Source organism: Canis lupus, chromosome 1 (genome assembly GCF_011100685.1).
Source record: "Canis lupus familiaris isolate Mischka breed German Shepherd chromosome 1, alternate assembly UU_Cfam_GSD_1.0, whole genome shotgun sequence".
Lineage (NCBI taxonomy): Eukaryota > Metazoa > Chordata > Mammalia > Carnivora > Canidae > Canis > Canis lupus.
In genome coordinates this window covers 928,843-947,847 of record NC_049222.1, presented here as the reverse complement: position 1 = coordinate 947,847, position 19,005 = coordinate 928,843, and the positions used below count along the sequence as shown (strand labels likewise).

The following is a 19,005-nucleotide window of genomic DNA, read 5'->3' as shown; positions in this document are numbered from 1 at the left end:
CTCGTACGGTGACAGCGCCTGTCCAGGGCCAGGTGAGTCCCCTGGGGCAGGGGTCAGGGGGAAGGCGCCGCGGTGAGGACTCCCACTCACTGGCTTTCTGGCTTCTTGCACCAACAGCAGGTCTGTGTTACAGCCTCACCCGTGTCCTGCAAGGAGACTCAGACAGATAGCCAAGCGGGAGACCGTGGGTGGGTGCCCGTCGGGCCTGTGCCCACAACGTTCCTGCCCTGCCAGCCCCTGGTCTCCGGGGGCCCCTGCCACGCCGACTCTGGTAACTTCAACGCCCAGCCTGAGAGCAGACAGCCCGACGGAGCAGCCACTTTGGAGCCGCCTGTGGTCTCAGGGACTTCCCCGTGGTGACACCTGGCACTGCGTGTCTCCAGGCCTGACGCCCCCACGTCCCTGCGGGGGAGGGAGGAGCAGAGGCCACCATCGGGTGGACACACACAGTGTGTGGACCATGACTTGTGCGGCTCCCTGTGTCCTCCTGCAAAGCTGCCCCGCTGATTCCAAGGACTCCTGAGAAGGAGCAAGCAGAGCCCCTGGTGGATGTTCCCGGCAAGCACCCAGCTGCTGAGCAGGGGGACAGGCCATCAGTCTCAGGTCCTAGGGTGGAGGACACCCGGGGAAGGGGAGCCACCAGGACTCTTGGGCCCCTGGCAACCAGCCAGGGATTTCCTCCTCGGTCCCCGTTAGCTTGCCCAGATAAAACAGCAGGTGCTGAGTTAGACTTGAGTTTCAGAAAACCAACAGAATATTTTAGTATAAATATGTCCCAAATTATTTATTGCTCAGCCGAGAAGGGAGCAGGGAGCAGGCCTGTCAGCCTCTGCGTGACCCTCCTTGGCGGCTTCCTGGGCACTGGCACAGCCCCCCCCCGCCCCCCCCGCCGGTGGATTCCCAAGGGGCTTCGGGAACAGCCAGCTAGAGACAGCATAGACCAGGGCAGAGTGAGGGACCGGCGGGGGCGAACCAGGACCCACCTCCATTGAATGGGTCTGGGGCTGCCTGTGTCCTCCAGGCTGTGGCACCTTGAGGGCGGTGGGAGGACCAAGGACTGGATGCTGAGGGACGGTGGGGCCGAGCCCGGCAGGCACCCGTAACCAGTTCCCACTAGCGCCATACCTGACTGGCCCCAACTCCATGGCTACCAAGTGAGTTCCAGGACCCTGGACCTTGGAGAGGTCCAATGGTGGGGAATCCTACACCAGCTCCCCCAGCTCTCTGAGAGCCCTGCAGTGGACTCATGTGGGTGGAACCTTAGAGGGGGGCCCAGAGGCAGTGACCCTGTGAGTTCTGTGCCTCTCTGGCCCCCTGGTCATGAAGGCCCCCTGGGCTCTGGGCCCGGGGCAGGAAAGAGGGGAGGCTACAGTAAGCACAGCCCCTGGTCCCCAGCATCCCCTGCAGCCTCAGCAGCAGAAATGCCTCAAGACAGATCTGCAGAGCAACAGCGATCTCCAAGTCGGGGTCCCCAGAACGGGTTTGGTTTCCCCAAGATGGGGTCTTCCTTACTCCTCTGCATGCTCCCTCTTCAACCAGTGGCCCTGCCCCCTGCATAGCCCTGGGGCGGCACCAGACCACTGGGCAGGCTGCCCCGAGGCAGGATGACATCACCTTCCCTGGCCCCCTCTTGCGGGATGAGGCAGAGTTGGCCTCCACAGTCAGAAGCATGTCACTGTGAAGTGTTAGGTCACTGGGGATACAGGGGATACAAAGACCCTAAAACCCTTTGGTGAGAAGGGTCAATGGCACTGGAGCGGGGTGTGGGGGGGGGCACCGGCTGCCTACAAAGTGGCTCCCTGAGGGCTGTGACCCCAGGATCATGACCTGAGCTGAAGGCAGACACTCAACCACTGAGCCACCCAGGCATCCCTTGCATTAAATTTTGATAGCAGGTTAGCGGCCATGGAAGTCTAATAGGTCTTAGTGAGAGAGGAATAATTTCCCAAATGGATCAAAATAAATAATTTACTGTTGAATCCTTTTGCCAAAAAAGGCAGGTCTTGTTTGCCATGCTCATCGCCCTCCTTTGGGCCAAAGTCTCAGTGGGGACATTAGGAGGGGACCTCAGGGACCAAAGGTAGGGAAAGTGAGGCGTTGGCACTGCAGATGAAGACCCCGTCCAGAAAGAAAGGCACCGGCTGACCCCCAGAGCCTGCAGTGTGTAATTCAGCACCCAGGTCCTGCCCTCCATCCGCCCACACACAGGAGCCACGCGTGCTCCTGGGGTCCTGGGAAGGAAGACTTTTAAAATACCGTCTGAGAAATAACAAAAGACGTCATCAGTGCCAACTGGCCATGAGGCCAAGTGAGAAAAGCCAGTCGCCAGGGACCAGGTGCCATCGATCTCATTCACAGAAGAAACCAGAACGGGCAAAAAGAAACCAGAACAGACAGGAATTCAATGCTCGCGGGGTGTGGCAGGCGATGGGCAAGGGGCAGCAGCTAAGGAGCGGGACAGGTGGTAAACACGCCCTAAATCCACCATGGCGTTGGTTGCACGAGCCTGTGAAAGTACAAAAACCACTGATGTTTTTAAAGTCATTGCAAAACAAACAACAAATGAATAAAAAGCAGCTTTTGTGAAAAGTATGGAAACAGCATCAGATGCCAGAAATGGGTGCCCTAACCCTTGAATCTGCAAACGAGGAAGCTGGGGTATGGAGAGGGTGCCAGGCTCGCCCATGGCCCTGGTGGGTCACACGCCTCGTCTCCAAGTCCTGGTCCATGGCCACAGCTCATCACTCAGCTCACCTGCAGAGACGCCGCACTTCCCTGGGTGAACTGGCTCTGTCCACACAGACTGAAGGAAACAACACAGACGCTCCCCCTTGGCCTTCCACCCTGGGCCACCTGGAAGCTGGGGTCAGAAAGGCCCCGCCCACAGGAGCACGCCCTGCAGCTGCAGCATCTGGAAGCGGTCATCGTGGGAGGCAGGAAGGGTCTGGGAAGATGACCCCTTGGGCCGGGCTGGCGCAGTGTCTCTGTGCTCCCAGGAGCACTCCGAGGACCACCGGTTCTGCATCCTGTGCAGGCCGTGCGTGGAGGGTTGGTGCAACTGGGGCCCAATGGGATCAGGAACCCGCCCTCTGCCTGCTGCATTACCACAGAGTGTGTTGGAGCTGCCGCTGTGGGGTGTTAGCCATGGGGCCCCAGAAACATGCCGCAAATGGTCCCACAGCCAAGGAGGCTGCACCTTGCAGCCCCAGGGCGGGAGTGACCCCTGGTCCACCATAGGGACTGTCCCTGGGGCTCTGGCTAGGCCCTCCTCCTGTTGAGGCAGCTGGGCCCCTACCTGGCCAGCCTCTGGTCCCCACCCTGGGGAGGGGGCCACCCAGCCCCAGGCTTGCCAGCCCCTCGCATGCTCCACCAGGCCCATCCCCTGAGTGGGGCGTGCATGTGCATGTGAACATGGAGGAGGTGACCCAGGGGTCAGGGACGGCTGGACGAACCAGCGTGTTACAGGCCCCTCGTGGCAGCTCAACACTGATGCCAAAGTGGGGGTGCTCCCTGCAGTGCATTTAAAATTGTGCATGCAGAAGGATGCCCGTGAGTGTGTGCGAACACGTGCTGAGTACACAGCCTGATGGCGCCTCACGGTGACCCTGCAACTGCTCTTGCCTTGATGCCTAAAATGTTCTAAGTGTTTTTATAGGAGATTTTGTTTCTAAGTGAAATTATGACCCTTGTAGAAATGTGAAGTAAACATAGTCTGAGGTTGCTCAACACGTTGGTGAACAACGGACCCTCATTCTTCCACCCAGTGTGCTCTGCGGAGTGAGATGGGCTTGCACACGAATGCAGAGCAGAGCTAATGGGCGCCCACCCCACAGAGTGAGGGGCATGGGAAGGGACAGGGTGCCCGAGTTGGGGCCTCTGGCGCTGAGGAGCAGGGAGACTCTGGAAAACCAGGATCCTCAAAGTCTCGAGTGAAGCAAAGAAAACAGGATTTCCCAACCACGGAGGTAAAGGCTGGAGGTGGTAGCTGTGCGGGGCGGCGGGGGGCGGGGGGGGGGGGGGGGGCGGCGGACCAGGCAGGCCTCCCTCCCGAAGCCCTCGGGCGCAGTCATTGTCACGCGCTCCCTGAAGAACCGGGAACCACAGAGGGGACGTGTCCCAGCAAACATGTGCCTCCGAATCATGGTGCCTCCAACCCGGTGCCAAGGGGGTCAGCCGGGAGGTGTCATTGGGCTGGGGCATGCAGGGTTGGGGCCCCGGGACCACGCGGAGGGGACAGGCGGCTGCTTGCTCCTGCCAAGGTTGAGGGGCTCGGAGCCTGCAGGGGTGGGGAGTACTGAGCTGGGGCCACATTGGGGCCAGGGCGCCTCCCCCGCCTGCAGAGACATCAGGGCTGCAGGAATCCCAGCTTGCAGCCGCACCCCTGCCCCTGCCCTGTGCCCTGCAGTGGGCTGATGCTGGTTCCCACGCCCCCCTCCCCTCCTGTCGCTCTGACCCTGCTCTGCTTGGTGCCCCCGTGCCACCCACAGGTCTCCCAGGTCATCGCCACCTGGTGACTCATGCAGGAGGTCGTGCTCCCGACCCCACCCCTGTCCCAGGCACAGGACAGTCAGGGAAAGGGGGAGGCGAAGGTCCGGTGGAGGACGGTGCTGCCATCCTGACAAACCCTTTTTCAATCATAGGAAACCTTCATCTTGTGAAAAGTCCACATGCAACCCACTGTTATCACAGGTGCACAGGGTCGTGACCCCTGGGGGCCGCTCAGTGATGCCCTCCCTATGGGGCTATGGGGAAGGACCCCCTGCCAGAGCTGGAGCCAGAGTCCAGCTCCTAAATCTGAGTGCTAATAAACCTATCCTGGGGATGGGCAGGCCCTGGTTTCTGAAATTCTCTAGAATTTTCTATGATCACCTACACACAGAAGAGAAAGGGTCTCCTCTGCCCCTGCCCTGTGTCTCGGCCAGGTTTCATTGGCTCTGAGGGCAAGCCCCCTGCCCGAGGCCAAAAGCAGCAGAATCTCGTGTGAAGGAAGTGGCGGCATATCCTACACCAAAAAGCCTGGGACTCTGGCCAGATCCTATGTCGCGGGGGAGCTGACCACCTGTGATACATGGTGTTTGGTGAACCAAACCACCCAGCCTGTGGGCAGCCATCCGGCACAGAACTGTCCCCTGCATCAGGGGTATTCACAGCTGGGGATGTGGCCTGAAGTTAGCCTACTGGCACATCCTCCAGATCTGGCCTCTGTCCGATTCGGGGATGGGGAGATCCCCACCCTCGTGGACCAGCTGCCGTTGGAAACCCCCCTGTGGCAGCAACTGGAACCAGTCTCCGCATGAGGCAGAATAGAAAGACTTAGAACCGATGCGATGTCCTCACCAAGCTGCTGGATAAAACCATCCCTGAAGACTGATCCTCTGGACCTGTCTGCCATAGGGGCCAACGGATCTCCTGATTAGATCATTGTATAAGCAGCCCCGTGATGCATGCGGGGGTGAGCCGAACATCAGCACTGGTTTCATGTGGCCTTGAGAAGCCTGCATAGGCCAAGTGGGGCACAGGACAGTGCGTGAGGGGGTTTCCTCCAGGATGTCTGGTAAAGATTTGCGGGTCCACAGTCTCAAGGGATGGCTTGTAATGGGGGCCACTGCTTGCTGCTTTCACGGGACGGTGTCCCCAACCAGGGGACATCTGCCTTCTGTAATGAACAGAATATATAAGATGGCGGCAACATCACACCCTAGCTCTGCCTCCAGCGAGGGCAGCCAGCTTTGTGAGTGAGGGATGCGTCTCCCTGCGCAGGAGCCTCTGGCGGAGGCCCATCAGCGAGGGGTGTCCCTGGTGAGTGTCCATCTGCGGCATCAACGTGTCTCAGCAGCAGGGAATTGTTTCTGAACAAAGCAGGAACAACACACTGACTGAGGCACTCATGATTGATCCGCGCTTCCCCTTTCAGAGAAAAACCGGAAGCTGCCCTTCCCTGTTCTTGTGGAAACCCTCACAGGTGCAGGGCCACGCGGCGTCTGGGCGGTGGGGCCCTCCTGCGGCTGACGGGCCGCCTGCTGACCAGCACTTTCCAGTCATGTCCTGTCCCGTCCCGCCCCATCCCCACCAGCACAGGTGCCGCTAGCTCAGGCCCGGGGTGGTCCGTGTCGGAACTTCTCTTCTTGGAAAAGTACAGGAAAGCAAAACAAAGCCAAGCAAGAACCTTCTGGTCGTGATCAGGGTTGGTGCAGATGGGTGGAGTCTATCCCGTGGAACCATGAGGGCTGGGGCCAGGCGGGGGGCCCAGGGCAGCCCCAGGGTCTAGGGACATGCGCCCACCCCGGCTGCCTGCAGATGCTCCACAGAGCTGTGGCCCCTCGCAGGCGGGAGCAGTTGTCAGGACAGGCCAGCGGCGGGCCGGCGGGGGCGGGGGCGCAGCCATGTTGGGATCCACCCCAAGCAGGCTCCGGCTTGGGCCCAGGCTCCCCTGATGGAGCCCGGCTCCGGTCAGGGTGCTTTCCCAGGGCGCTGTCGGGACACAGAGCAAGTGGGCACCAACAGTTACACAGAGGGGGAAAGAGCCCAGGCCCCATCCACGCCCCCCCCCCCCCCCCCGCTCTGTGCCCCCGCGGGGCAGACGTGCAGGCCGCTCCTTCCTGCTGCGTGGCCTCCCTGCCGGCCCTGCCTCGGGCTCCCCCTTGGGCGCAGTTGGGGGCTGCCAGCCCCATCCAGCTCTTCGGACTGAAGCTTCCAGCACACGGGCCCGGGGACCATGAATCCGTGTCCCGCATCCCCCGACCCCCTCACCCCATTTCCCTTCACTGTGCGTATTCACTTCCTACGTGCTGCCTCTGATCCTTTCTGGAATTGGGCCCATTTCTGCTGATGAACAAACTTGCCTCCGTGAAGCCCAGTGCTCGGCCCCTGAAGTGCTCAGATGGACCCAGTCTCTTGCATGGAGACCTGGCGAGGAGTCTGTCTCCTTAGAAGCGATGGGTGTGTTCACAGTTACTCACGGGATGCGAGCGCGGGCTCTGAACCGATCAGCAGAGCAGGGCTCCGAGCAACAGCTGGCACCTATTAGCGCCCACGGCTGCCTTCCCGGGGAGGGAGCTGTCACCGTGTGCTAAGTATATCCACGTCACGTTCGTGGCCACCGCCATCAGGAAGTCACTGGAGCTTTCCACCCACTTTTGGAATCTGCATTTGGGAGAAGCCTGTGGTTAGAGGCTCCTAAGAGGCAGATGGCAGCTGCGTGTCCACTCGGGCCGCAGCCTGCTTGACGTGAAGCCGGCCTGATGGGCTTGGCGGGTCCAGCACGGCCATCTGGACGAGCAGGGACGACTCCAGGAACAGGGACGGTCGGTTTCCAAGGAACAAGTGCAGTGACCGTCCAGTGGAGACACTTGTCTCTCACGCCCAAATAACCGGGTGTCAGCCTTGCCACAGACTTCTAAACGAACGTCACCCTCCGTCTTCAGCTTGAAGTGCTCAGTCAGGGCAGTGGCTGTGCTGGGTTTAGGTGAGGCCGTGCTGCCTACGACCCTGGAGGAACGAAAGCCCCACTGATGAGAGCAGTGCAGAAGGGCTGCCAGGAGACCGTCCAGGAAGGACCCCGCAGACCTGGGGGGCCCTGCGGAGCTGGACAGGGGACCCTGTGGACCTGGGGTACCCTGCAGAGCTGGATGGGGGACCCCACAGACCTGGAGGGACCCCTCAGAGCTGGACAGGGGACCCCGTAGAGCCAGAGGGACCCTCAGAACTGGGGGGACAAGCATGGCTACAGGCCTCCTATTCAGCAAAGGCAGTGGGACTTGGGCGCTCCTGGCAGGAAGCCCTCAGGCGTGCCTGGGCCATGGCATCTTGGGGACCGGGAGCCCTGACACCCAGGGAAGAACACCCGAGCCAGGCCGCGAGGCTGCTGCCGCTCCCACCCCTGTTTGGCCGCAGGGAGGCCACCTGGTCAGAATGATACCCGCCTGGACCCCGCCTCCCACTCATGGGACCGCAAGGTCCATGCAGACTGGCTGCCTATGTCTGAGAGCGCCGCTGCTTCCCACCACACTGCGTGGTCTCTGCCAGAAGCTTCCCAGCACAGTCACTAAAGTAAAGAACAGGTGCTCACGGCCCGAGGCTTGTCATTTGTGGGAGCTGATGGGGAGGTGATGGTGAGGTGACGGTGAGGTGATGGTGAGGTCATGGGGAGGTGACAGCAAGGTTACAGGGAGGTTACAGCAAGGTCATGGGGAGGTAACCTGGAAGCCTGTGCCGCGCTCTCCGTAGTGGACCCTGGGTGCGCGTGCTCACTGTCCTTTCTCCTGACCCCGTAGAGGAGGCTGGTTTCCTGGCCCTTCGACCATGGGCAGCCAAGAAGGGGAGCCTGTCCTGGCCGCAGACGCACTCCAGGCACCACGCACTAGACCCCAGGCCCAGAGAAGATCGCCACCTGAAAGGTGGACACTGACTGGGGGCATTTGGGGCACAGGCAACTTTCCCAAAGCTGTCCTAGCTATGGTGCTGCCTTCTGCTCCCATCAAGTGCCGGGTCCAGGGTGTAGTAGAAGATTTAGGGCAATGCCGCTAGAGCTGAGCAGCCAGGAGGTGATGTGAAAACACTTGCTCTTGTTTCTGCCAGAATGTGCTGCAAACATTCTGTGAACCAAACCAGCACGGACGGCAGAGTGAACAGGAGATGGACCTGAAGCTGAGAGATTGGGTGCCAATGGCTTGAGGTGGCAGAAAGGAAGGCAGAGAGCAGACCTGGCCCAGAACTCTGTCCCCACAGGTGCCAGCCTAGTTCTAGAACCTTCTCCCCATCTCCACAGCAGGACCGCCCCCTCCCTCCCAGGTAAAGACCCGGGGTGCTTTCCTGAAGATGCTAAAACCCAGGGTCGAGGGGTCCAGCGTCTGCACGTCCTGGACAGGAGACCCCATTCCCACTGTGGCCATGACACACACACCAACTACCGACAGGGGCCTCGAACCCTCATAAGGAGTCCTGGACCTGGAAGGGCCAGGGTGAGAGGCTTGGGGAAAGTGCCTGAAGCTTCAGCTCATCTGCACGCAGATCCGACACAGAAAGGAAGCTGGGGACAGGGTGGGCCAACGGGAGCCCCGGGGCGAGAGGTGAGGAAGGGGGATGGGGGCTCCGCTGTGACCCCAGAAGGGAGTCCCCAGAACCGGAGGCAGGAGTTCCAGGCGGAAGGGCCTCCCACTGCGATTTCCAGCAGCTCTCAGCACGGGCCGCAGGAGGGTCCCCACAGGGCAGTGACAGGCTCCAGGGCCCAGGCACAGCTGCAGCCACCCGGTCATGCCATGGGCCAGCACTTCGTCTGGTGACCCCGGTGCAGGGATGGCAAGTCCGGGGAAGATGGAGGGCGGTGCCAGGCCCGCGGTCACCACCACAGCAGGCCCCTGGACGCAGGCAGGGCGGATGGGCAAGCCCTGTCCCCACCCCCAGTAGTCGGCAGTGTGTGATGCCCACACCTAGCACATGCAGAAGCGGCAAGTGCGGCAGTGGGGACACGAGTGTGCTCCGGAAGGGCCACCAGGCCCCAGGAAAGCACAGGGTGGGACAGATGCCAAGGAAACACGCCCCAGGAACAGTTGCCCTGGGCTGTCAGCAGACAACGGTGGATGGGTCCTGGGTGCATCTCGGGCACTGGCCACCGGCCGCACAGGGGGGACAGCAGCCACCCTTAGCAGCGCTGCTACAATGCGGCGAGCACATCAGTAACCAATCACCTATCCTCTCATGGTCCCCCAACGACACAACACCGATGTGGAAGGGCCTCGTGGGCCCTGGAGGCCCTGCTCAGAGGCCGTGCGTGGTTCCCCAGCACTTCAGGGGCCTGTGACAGTCGGGCTGTGCAGGCACATCCAGGGATGCTGAGCGACCTGCTTAGGGTCCAAGGGCCACCCAGACCGGGGGCACTGCACATGGGGGGTCGCAGGATGCCCCTGACCCTATGACTCAGTTTCCCTCTTACACATGAGGGCAGATGTGCAAGCTGACAGAAAGTAAAATGTGTCACAGGAACAGGAGGAAGTGTCTGTCACCCCAGCTCGCAGTGAGGCTGACCCCCAACTGAGGCACATGGCTTACAGAGCTGTGGTGAGTCACCCCCCATCCAGGCAGCCTGGGCCTTTCAGCCTGCTGCATGCTGTGTCTGAATTTTTGTTTGTGATTATTTTCAGGGAGATTTGTATCCATTAAAATCACTGAGAATAAGGACGGTCGGTCACGTAGAGCTGCTGTGCGTACTTACACACACGTGTGGGGGGGAGTGTGCGGGGCATGTGTGTGTGTCCATGTCAACACACGGTGACCCACAAACACACAACACTGACCCCCATGGCCGGATGGAGCCCAGGCCCAGCACGTGGGTGACACGGATGTCATGGGGCTTGTGGGCTGTTATCCTGTGCATGGTTGGGCCGGGTAGGGAGACACACCTGGGCACCCAGACCTGTGTGTGTGGAGGGGTGGCAGGGATGTCACTCCACAGGGTCGCCCAATAGCCAGGGCAGCACCCAGTGGATGCACATAGCAGTGCGCTGCACATAGCAGGCACTTAGTAAGCACTGGCCCCCGCCGTGAGAGCGTGTGCAGGCCCTGCACACACCCCCACACACGCATGCCCTCACCTTCATGGCTGTGTCGTGGCCTCCATGGCACCTACTCTCCTTGTGAGCATGGATTTGGGTGGCTGCATGACTCCGCTGGGGGAGGTTAATGCCGTGTGACTCAAACTGCAGAGGACGCTGCATGTTTCTGCCCTGTGAGCCTCCCCTCACCTCCCAGGACAAGTCCCAGCAGCAGGATTTATGACAGCACACAAGTGCATTCAGGGTCATAACCCATGGGGCATGGTGGAGGGGCCCACGGGGGATGGCACACGTCACTGGGTGGGGGCATCACTGTTGCAGTAACAAGCAGCCCCCCGTGGGTCCCCCAGGCTGCATGCTGATGCTCCCCTGAAAGGGCCCGGGCAGGCCACAGGACTCCTGGACAAACATGCACCGTAGGCCAAAGTTCCAGGACTCAGGAAGGGACAGACACCCAAAGCATCTGCCCCTCGAACCGGGGCCACTATAGGGCCTGGGGCCGCCCCTGGGTGTCTGTGTTCTCGATGGAGAAAGCACGCTGCGCTCTGCTGGATGGTGCCTTGCTGTCGTGTTCATCCCTGTGTCCACGTGAACACCTGCCCTACCCTGCAACCTCTCGGGCCCTCAGACATGCCGCAAACACAGCTCCTCCCATGTCCTTCGATACAGTTGCACACCCCATGTACCCAGGCCCCACAAAGCACAGGGCGCGGCACCTCCAAGCCAGATGCAGATGGACGGTGGTCAGGGCTGGGAGCTGGGGACAAAAAGAGGATGAAAGGATACTGGTGGTGGAGATGGCTTGGTAACACCTTCCATCAGGATCCGCTGTATCGTTGGGCCCCCAAGGTAAATCCTCTCAAAACACAGACAGGAGGTGCCTCCTCCTCAAGCTCAGGGGCACATGGTCAAGTCCTCCTTCCTGTTGGGGCTAGGAGCGCCACGCTAAGGCCTCCCACCAACTTCTGTTCTTGTGTAAGTTCATTCTAACCTGATCTGTCCTTCTCCACGTGCATCTTGGTGTTGTTCGCTTTCACCCTGTTCGGTGCCGGTGAGCCATGAACCTTGAAAACAAAACAAACAGTGCATGTGACAGCCAGCCCCCAACCCTGGCAGGTCCTCCCAGAGCCAGGCCTCGCCTTCTGGAACTTGCCGCCATGGCCAGCAGGTGGGGGAGGCCTGCATGAGGCAGGTGGGCAGGTGGGTGGGCAAGCATCTCCTGCACCCCAGGCCCTGGGTGCGAGTGGCCGGCCAGTCTGTGGATACTCCTCTCTTGTGTCCGCCAGGTTCCCAGAGCTGTCTGTGCTGTGCGCATCACTCCCAGAATCACAGTGGACTTTCCTCCGTCTAAAGTACGAGTCGCCCTGCAGCGGGGTGGCCAACTGTGACAGCAGTAGTCTGCGTTGAAGGTAAGTTGCATTCAATGTCGGGTAAATTACACTTGTATTTTCAAATTTTTCTTAAAACCAGCATGACATCAAAATAGTTGTTATAAACTTCTAGGAAACATCAAACAATATCTGAAACAAAAAGGCATAAGTTCAAGAGAAATACATGAGATTTCTGCCACTAAAAAGATGGCACAATCTAAATAAGATGCAGAAGTGGGACAGAGGTGAATGCAGAGTGTTTGCCAAGGGTTTGGGCACATTCTGCCGGGGCCTCCAAGGGCAGCAGATACCGGGACGTGGATTGTTTGAAAACACCAAACAATCCTCCGAGGGCACAAGGCCTGGCCTTCCTGCACAAAACTCCACCACGAGGGACAGAGATGCAGGTGCTCCATTTCAGTGTCTATGAAATGCAAAACAATGTCACCCCAGATGCTGATGGATTTTCACTGTGTCTGCCCATCTGTCACTAGGAAGGGTCAGGTCCCTGGAGCAGTGTTTGCTGCGTGCCCACAGACACCAGGCTTCCAGGAAAACCAAGGGGCACCCACCGCCCACCTGTGTACAGTTCAGGGATGGACAGGGCTCAGCACCGAGCTCACTCCCAAGGACACCAGAGCAGAAGGGCCTGGAACTTGGCAGCGTTTGGCCTGCAGAGACAGTCAGCTGGGAACCTGAGGTCAGAGGAGGTGGCAGGAGAGGACGGCACAGACCATCAGGCAGAGGTGTGAGTGGCCGGGCAGGACCTGGGGCAGACAGGGGGGCGGAGGACTGGGGTGGGGGTCTTAGAGGAGGACTGAGGGTGGGTGGGAGCCACAGAGCAGGGAGCGCCTGCAGTCACGTGGAGACCAGGGCTCCTCCTCCACCATGTCATCCGGGCGCACAGTGTGAGGCAGCTGCTGCTCCAAGTGGGAGACATACCCTAACCCATCCTGGCCATCGGCATTGGGATGTGGGGGATGCAGGTGGGGTGAGCGGGAGCAGACCCTCGAGCTTGGCCCTGCTACCTGCCTGGATCTCAGCCCCAGCTTGACCCCAGTGTCTCCCCAGCCGCATCAGGACCTGATCATCTCACACACTCATATTCACTCCATGTGCACATGCAGCTCAAAACCCCTCCCGTGAAGGGGCGGCAGTGGGGAGAGAACACTCGAGACCATAAGCAAAGGATGAAAACAGGACCGAGGTGGGGATACGGTGACTTGGCTGTGGGTCCTCAGGGGGCTGACTAGCTTTGGGGGTGGGGGGCGCCCTCCAGCCAAAGCACCAGAAATCTTGGGTCAGCCGGCAGATCCCAGCACATGAGGCTGCCCGCGGACCGTGGCACATGGTTCCCAGGACGGCAGCCCCAGGGGCACATCCCGCTGCTCCCCTGCAGGTGCAGAGAGAAGGGACGGTGTCCTGCACGCTGCGGGGCCATGCCTGCTTTCAGGACAGACCAGCGCGCAGCACCCCGAGAGCAACCTCCCCATATTGCAGCTTTGTCATGCTGTTCAATAACAGGCCTGTGTTCAATAACCAAATGGGAGCCCAGACCCTGACGGCTCGGAAGGGCTTCTGCCCGGGTGTGAATTTGCTGACAAAGAGACACACGGCCTCCCCAGTGAGTTCCCCCAGAGGAGGAGGGGCACTGCGCACGGTACCCCCCTGCGCAGGGCGCTCCAGCGGATGCCACTCTGTAACCCAGGCCTGAGGTCACAGTGGGGCAGGGGTCACAGCAGCTCGGGGGCAGTCACGCCACAGTGGGGGGGGGGGTGTCTCATCACAGTGGAGGTTGCATAGGAGCAGGGGTCACACCACAGCAGGGATCACAGCAGAGCGGGGGTTCATGCTATGGGGGAGGTCACAGCAGAGCTGGGGTCACAGCAGAGCAGAGGTCACACCACAGTGAGGGTCATGCCGGGACCTGGCATCCCGCGGCCTCACGGCGGTGCTTTCCGACTGCCATCCAGGAAGGTTCCAGGCGAGCTGCTGAAGGGACAGCTTCAGACTGGAGACAGCGCTGCAGGTCTGACCTTCTGTGGAATGGTGCCGGTGCACTTAATCCCCTAGGAACCTGGACAGAAGAGCCCCAGAGTCGGCCTTGCTGTGGGCAGAGGAGGGGACCCGAGCCTGGGGTGTCCCCCCATAAGAATGACTGTCTGGAAAAGCCAAGGGAGGGGCTGGGCCTGGCGGCTCCTCAAGCCCCCCTGGTGGGGGGAGCCACCAGCACGAGCTCCGTTTTGGGCCAGGGGCCAGACGCAGGCCCACCAGCTTCTAGAACCTTCTGTCCTCACAAGCCCATGGGATCCAGGGAATGGCCCCTGGCCGGCAGTGGGTGGGCTGGGCCACGTGGCCAAGAGCTGCTCTCATCCTGGCAGGAGCAACGTGGGCTCCAGTGGCTGTGATGTCACCAGACACCAGCAAGGTTGTTCGGGGGGCCCTGAAGGCAGCAGAGGAGCCCAGCTCCCATCCCCCATTGGACCTCATAGTCCAAAGTCTGGGGCAAGACCCCGCCAGCTCCATCCTGACACACCAGTGCCTTTCAAGGCTCTGAAATGTGGCAGCTTCCAGGCTTTTCTGGCAATGTTTCTGGGGCTGTGGTTCCGTGGGGCCTGGCAGCCCTGCTCCTCTCAGGACAGAATCCCAAGTGAGCCTACAGGGGTGCAACTAGAAGTGTCTCCACCAGAGTTGTCACCAAACTTACTGAAAGTGTGAGCCTGTCTCAGAACGAGTAAGTCCAGCCGGGCTGTGCTCTTGTCGACGGGAGTCTGCGCCAAGGCAAACTTCGCCAGCGTTTGAACTCTGTAAACATGTAGCGCCAACCTCAGATCTTTCAGAAGTTAGAGGCTTCAGTGGAAGTTCTTGGGCCGTCACATTTCTTGAGAAGTTTGGGGCAAGAAAAGAGCATCTGTGTCACTTGAACACAAGGCCCCTGGCCCTGCTCTGCGTCTCCAGGCCACTTGCCCCAGGCACCCCAGCCTTGAACCCCTGATGTGGCCACGAGAGATCGCCCCACAAGGTGGAGAGGGTCTGGGCGCCCCCGCCGCCTCCCCGGGGCAGCCGTCTTGTCTGGACCGCCTCGGAGGTCTGCCGGCAGGAGGCTGGGTCAGCCCGACGACAGGTATCCATGCAGGGGCTCCTGGCCACCCAGACGCTTTTCCACTGGGCGTCTGGGTAGGACGGAAAGTGTGTTGAACCATTAGGGCAGGTTTTACTGGACTTGCAAAGAAGAGTGACATCCACTCAAAATACACCATAAATCCCTTTCACGGGATGGAATGTGTCAGCCTCACTGCCTTGGCATAAAGGACAGGAGGGACCGCAGCGTAAGCAGCCCCAGGAAGCACGTCTGAGGACAGGTGCAGGACGCGCGACGCCACTCGGGGGACCCCACAGCATCCCCCGCCCAGGAGGGCCCCCTGCACCACTCCGCCAGGGGCTTCAGCTCCGTGCTTCCTCAAGCACCGGCTCCGCTTGCTGATTCTCACAAGCCGCCTTCCGTCCCCACTGCGACTCTGGATCACTCCTTTCTATTTAAAACAGGTTGTGTCGTGAGTGTGCAGCATCACAGTCCTTCCGGAGAAACGGGGGCCCCAGAGGCCCCCACACGATCTTGCGTCCTGGGCCCTGGCTCCCCTTGCTTCACAAGCTGCCGTGGTGGCAAGACAGCCAGGGCTGCCAGCGAGGCATCTGTGCAGGGCAAGTGTGCCCGCACTCCCGGGCTGCTTCCCCACGTGTGTCAGATTACTAGCAAAACACACGTAGCATATATAAGCTACCGTCACGATGGCATTCAAACAGTTCACCACGTTCAAAACGCCCAACCCCCATACCCAACACCGTCCCCCACACCCGTCCCACCTGTCCCCAATACCTGTCCCTGACACCATCCCCATAGGCTTCACCTGCAACGGAGCCCCCACTCCACCACCCCCCGCGCCCACCATCTGCTTTCTGTCTCCATGATCAATGGCTCTAGGGACATCCTATGAGTGGACTCACAGCACATTGGCCCTTTCGTGTCGGGCTCACCTCGCTCGGCACAGCGTCGTCCAGGATCACCTGTGTCGTCACAGGTGCCACAGTCTCCCTCCCCCTTCCTGCAGAATGATGTTCCACTGTGTGCTTGGACTACTCTATGCCCATCCATCCACCTGGGCCACGGGCACCTTTGCAAAAACCGCTGTTCTGAATGTGGGGCACATGTATGTTTTTGAGGCTCTGCTTTCAATTCTTTGAGGGATGTACTCAGTCTTCACTGTACTTTAATATATGATTTCGTATTTCTGTAAGCCGCTTTTATACAGGTTGGAAAATATAAGTCATTTATTAATTGAAATATATTAACTGTGTGGGGGGGAGGAAAGAGAGGAGGGGGAGGGAAACAGGAGGTTGAGGAGGGATGAGGAGGCGGGAGGGGGAGGCTTTGGAAGGCCTGGCCACCCCCATCCCCCACTGGTTCCAGTGTCCCCAGGGAGACGATCTGCTGTGGGCCCTTCCCGCAGGAGTCACTCCCCGTGACCCACATCCATGTTCCCCAGTGTCTCTGATGCCACCGGGCTCTGATGTCCAGGCATCTCATCAGTAATAAGTGCTCATAACCCCCAGCTGCTATGGAGATGGATGCACAGTAGGCTCCTTGGGGCTGGGCACAGGGCCTCCATCACGGCGCAGCTCCTTTGTCTCCCTGTGCCCCCAGCTCCATGCTCCAGCCCCTACCCTTTGGTTTGGGTGATTTGGTCACTCCTGGTCTCTGTGACTGCAATCAGACCCCAGGGTCCTCACCCACAGGCCTCCCCACCCCGCCCACCCCGAGAAACCAGGATGCTCAGGAGTCACCTCTAAATTGGACATCTCAAGGTGCCAGGGACACAGGTCGTAATCCATGGGTGGTGGGCGTGGAGCCCAATAATAGCAGGAGTGGGCCCACCGAGGTCCACGCAGGTGGCCCCAGCTGCACCCCTGCACCCGGGCTCCTGCTCCCCTGCACCTGGGTTCACAGGTGTTCAGCCTCCTCCCTGCACCCGGGCTCTAGGCAACCAGGCTGCTTCTGGTCCCTTAGACCTCTCAGGTGTAATCTGGCCATTCCTAAACCTCTTCCCCCCTGGCATGGTGACAGCACACCTCTCATTCAAGCCTGATCCCTCTCTTTTCCTGATTAGTAAACTGAGTTTTGCCATTTTTATTCCGAGGATGCTATAAATACAAAGAATTACATTTCATCCTGCACACATAATTTTCAAAGGTCCAATTGTGCCCCCGTGTGGTGACAGAAAAGACTGCCAAGCGGAGAAAGCCACAGGGAGAGTCTAACTTGCTTGCCCAGGGTCTTCAACACTACTTGCAGCAATTGCAAATAATCAAGGACGACGGCAGTGCCACACCAGCCTCTGTGCGAAGCCTCATCATATTGTCTTGTTCATTCTGTAAGGCCAGATACTATGTTTATTATCTGATTTATCTATTTATTTATTTCCTCAACAAATATTTCTTTTTTAAAAAAGATTTATTTATTTATTTATTCACGAGAGAGACAGACTGAGAGAGAGAGGCAGAGACACAGGCAGAGAGAGAAGCAGGCTCCCCGAGGGGAGCCTGATGCAGGACTTGATCTCAGATCCTAGGATCACAACCTGAGCCAAAAGGCAGGCACCCAACCACAGAGCCACCGAGGCGCCCCTCCACAAATATTTCTTAATGCATTTTATATAACCCTGGAGCATTTTAAGCAGTTGCTTCATAGTAGGAAATAAGACCCATTTTATGCAAGAGGAGTCTACAAAACCACAATCTTTCCTCCCTCCCAAAGCCAATTAATTACTTGGTATCTGAATTCCCCAAAATTGCAACACTTCATGATATGGAGAAATCGACAATGTCTTGGGTTTCTTCATTCTAATTGTTTTCCCCATGAAAAAGCTAGCAGTCATCCTGGCAGGTTAAGGGCATGTATGCTACGGGCAAGCCCCTGTGCTTCTGGATGCTGACTACTCTGCAAAAGTATAACAGACCAAGAGAGTTCTGGAGTTAGAGGCCAGAATCCAGACGCCACCACTCCAGTACCCAGTGTAGCTACAGCCGAATGAATGTCAGTCTCCTCACCCAGAAAATGAGAATAGGAACATGCCTTAGCTCACAGGATTGCCTCTAGGGTGGAATCAGGTACTGAGCTGAGGGCCCAGGAAGCACCGGCAGTGGGAGGTGAGGGCTCGCCACGGGGAAGACAGGACGGGACCAGAAAGAGCTTGGACTCACAGACTAATGGTTATTTCCAAACATCTGATTTTCAGGTTTCCAAACTGTTGGCTAAGTTCCACTAATCACTCTCTGCCCCCAGAGCCTCCTCATTCCTCTCCCCACCTCACATTGCACGCAGGGTGACAGGCTAGTAACTCCAAGCACGCACCCCAGGCCTCTAATTGTGTAAAGGGCCAGCTTCCTGATTGCATTAACAGCATGAGGAATTTCCAAATTACCAAGGGCCTTCTCCCCCGGCACAGCTACTCGACAACATGATATAAATCAGAGGCCTTGCTTCAGAGGCCGGGGAGAAGAGTGAAGGACTTGGAAGCCGATCAGCAGGTGGAGGACCCCAAACCAGGTGAGGAGACGTGGAGCTTCCCATTCTCACTGTGGTGAAGGGGCTTGTACCAAAGCCTCCCACGATCGTTTCTTCAGCACCGTCCCCAAACCTCAGATGCCTGAGCACCCCCACATGGCAGCCGGCATGCCCCTGTGTCACTGGTGCTATCAGGTACTTAATATATTTATTTAAAGTCATATTTACTTAATCATCTGGTTCACTTAGCCTTGTCCTAAGTAAGGAGGGTGGGAGGAACGTCCCCCCTGGCGGTGGCCACCTCCTATCACACTGGGAAGTGGCTGCGGTGCTGGCCTCGGGGAGCCTTCCTCGGGATGAACCCTCCTGGACTCTGAATATCCATACCCCACTGTGCTGCACCCCGCAAAGGGGTGAACTACACGCAGAAGCTCTATAGGAGGAGCTTTTGCAGGAGGATTCAGCAGCACGGAGAACCAGCCCCATCTTCTGTGACAGTAAATCACCTGTGGCGCCACCGTAG

At 59.0% G+C, this 19,005-nt stretch overlaps 1 long non-coding RNA gene across 3 annotated transcripts; it reads left to right on the top strand.

Annotated features, from left to right (window-relative positions):
* Positions 1-10,860: 10,860 nt before the first annotated feature.
* Positions 10,861-16,210, top strand: LOC111091841. Of its 3 annotated transcripts, none has more exons than XR_005352970.1 (5): positions 10,861-11,399; positions 11,837-11,959; positions 12,415-12,668; positions 13,320-13,544; positions 13,894-16,210. It is a non-coding gene; the product is annotated as an uncharacterized LOC111091841 (long non-coding RNA). The 3 variants fall into 3 exon arrangements; XR_005352968.1 differs by having other exon boundaries at positions 10,861-11,718; XR_005352969.1 differs by lacking the exon at positions 13,320-13,544 and having other exon boundaries at positions 10,861-11,718.
* Positions 16,211-19,005: the final 2,795 nt, after the last annotated feature.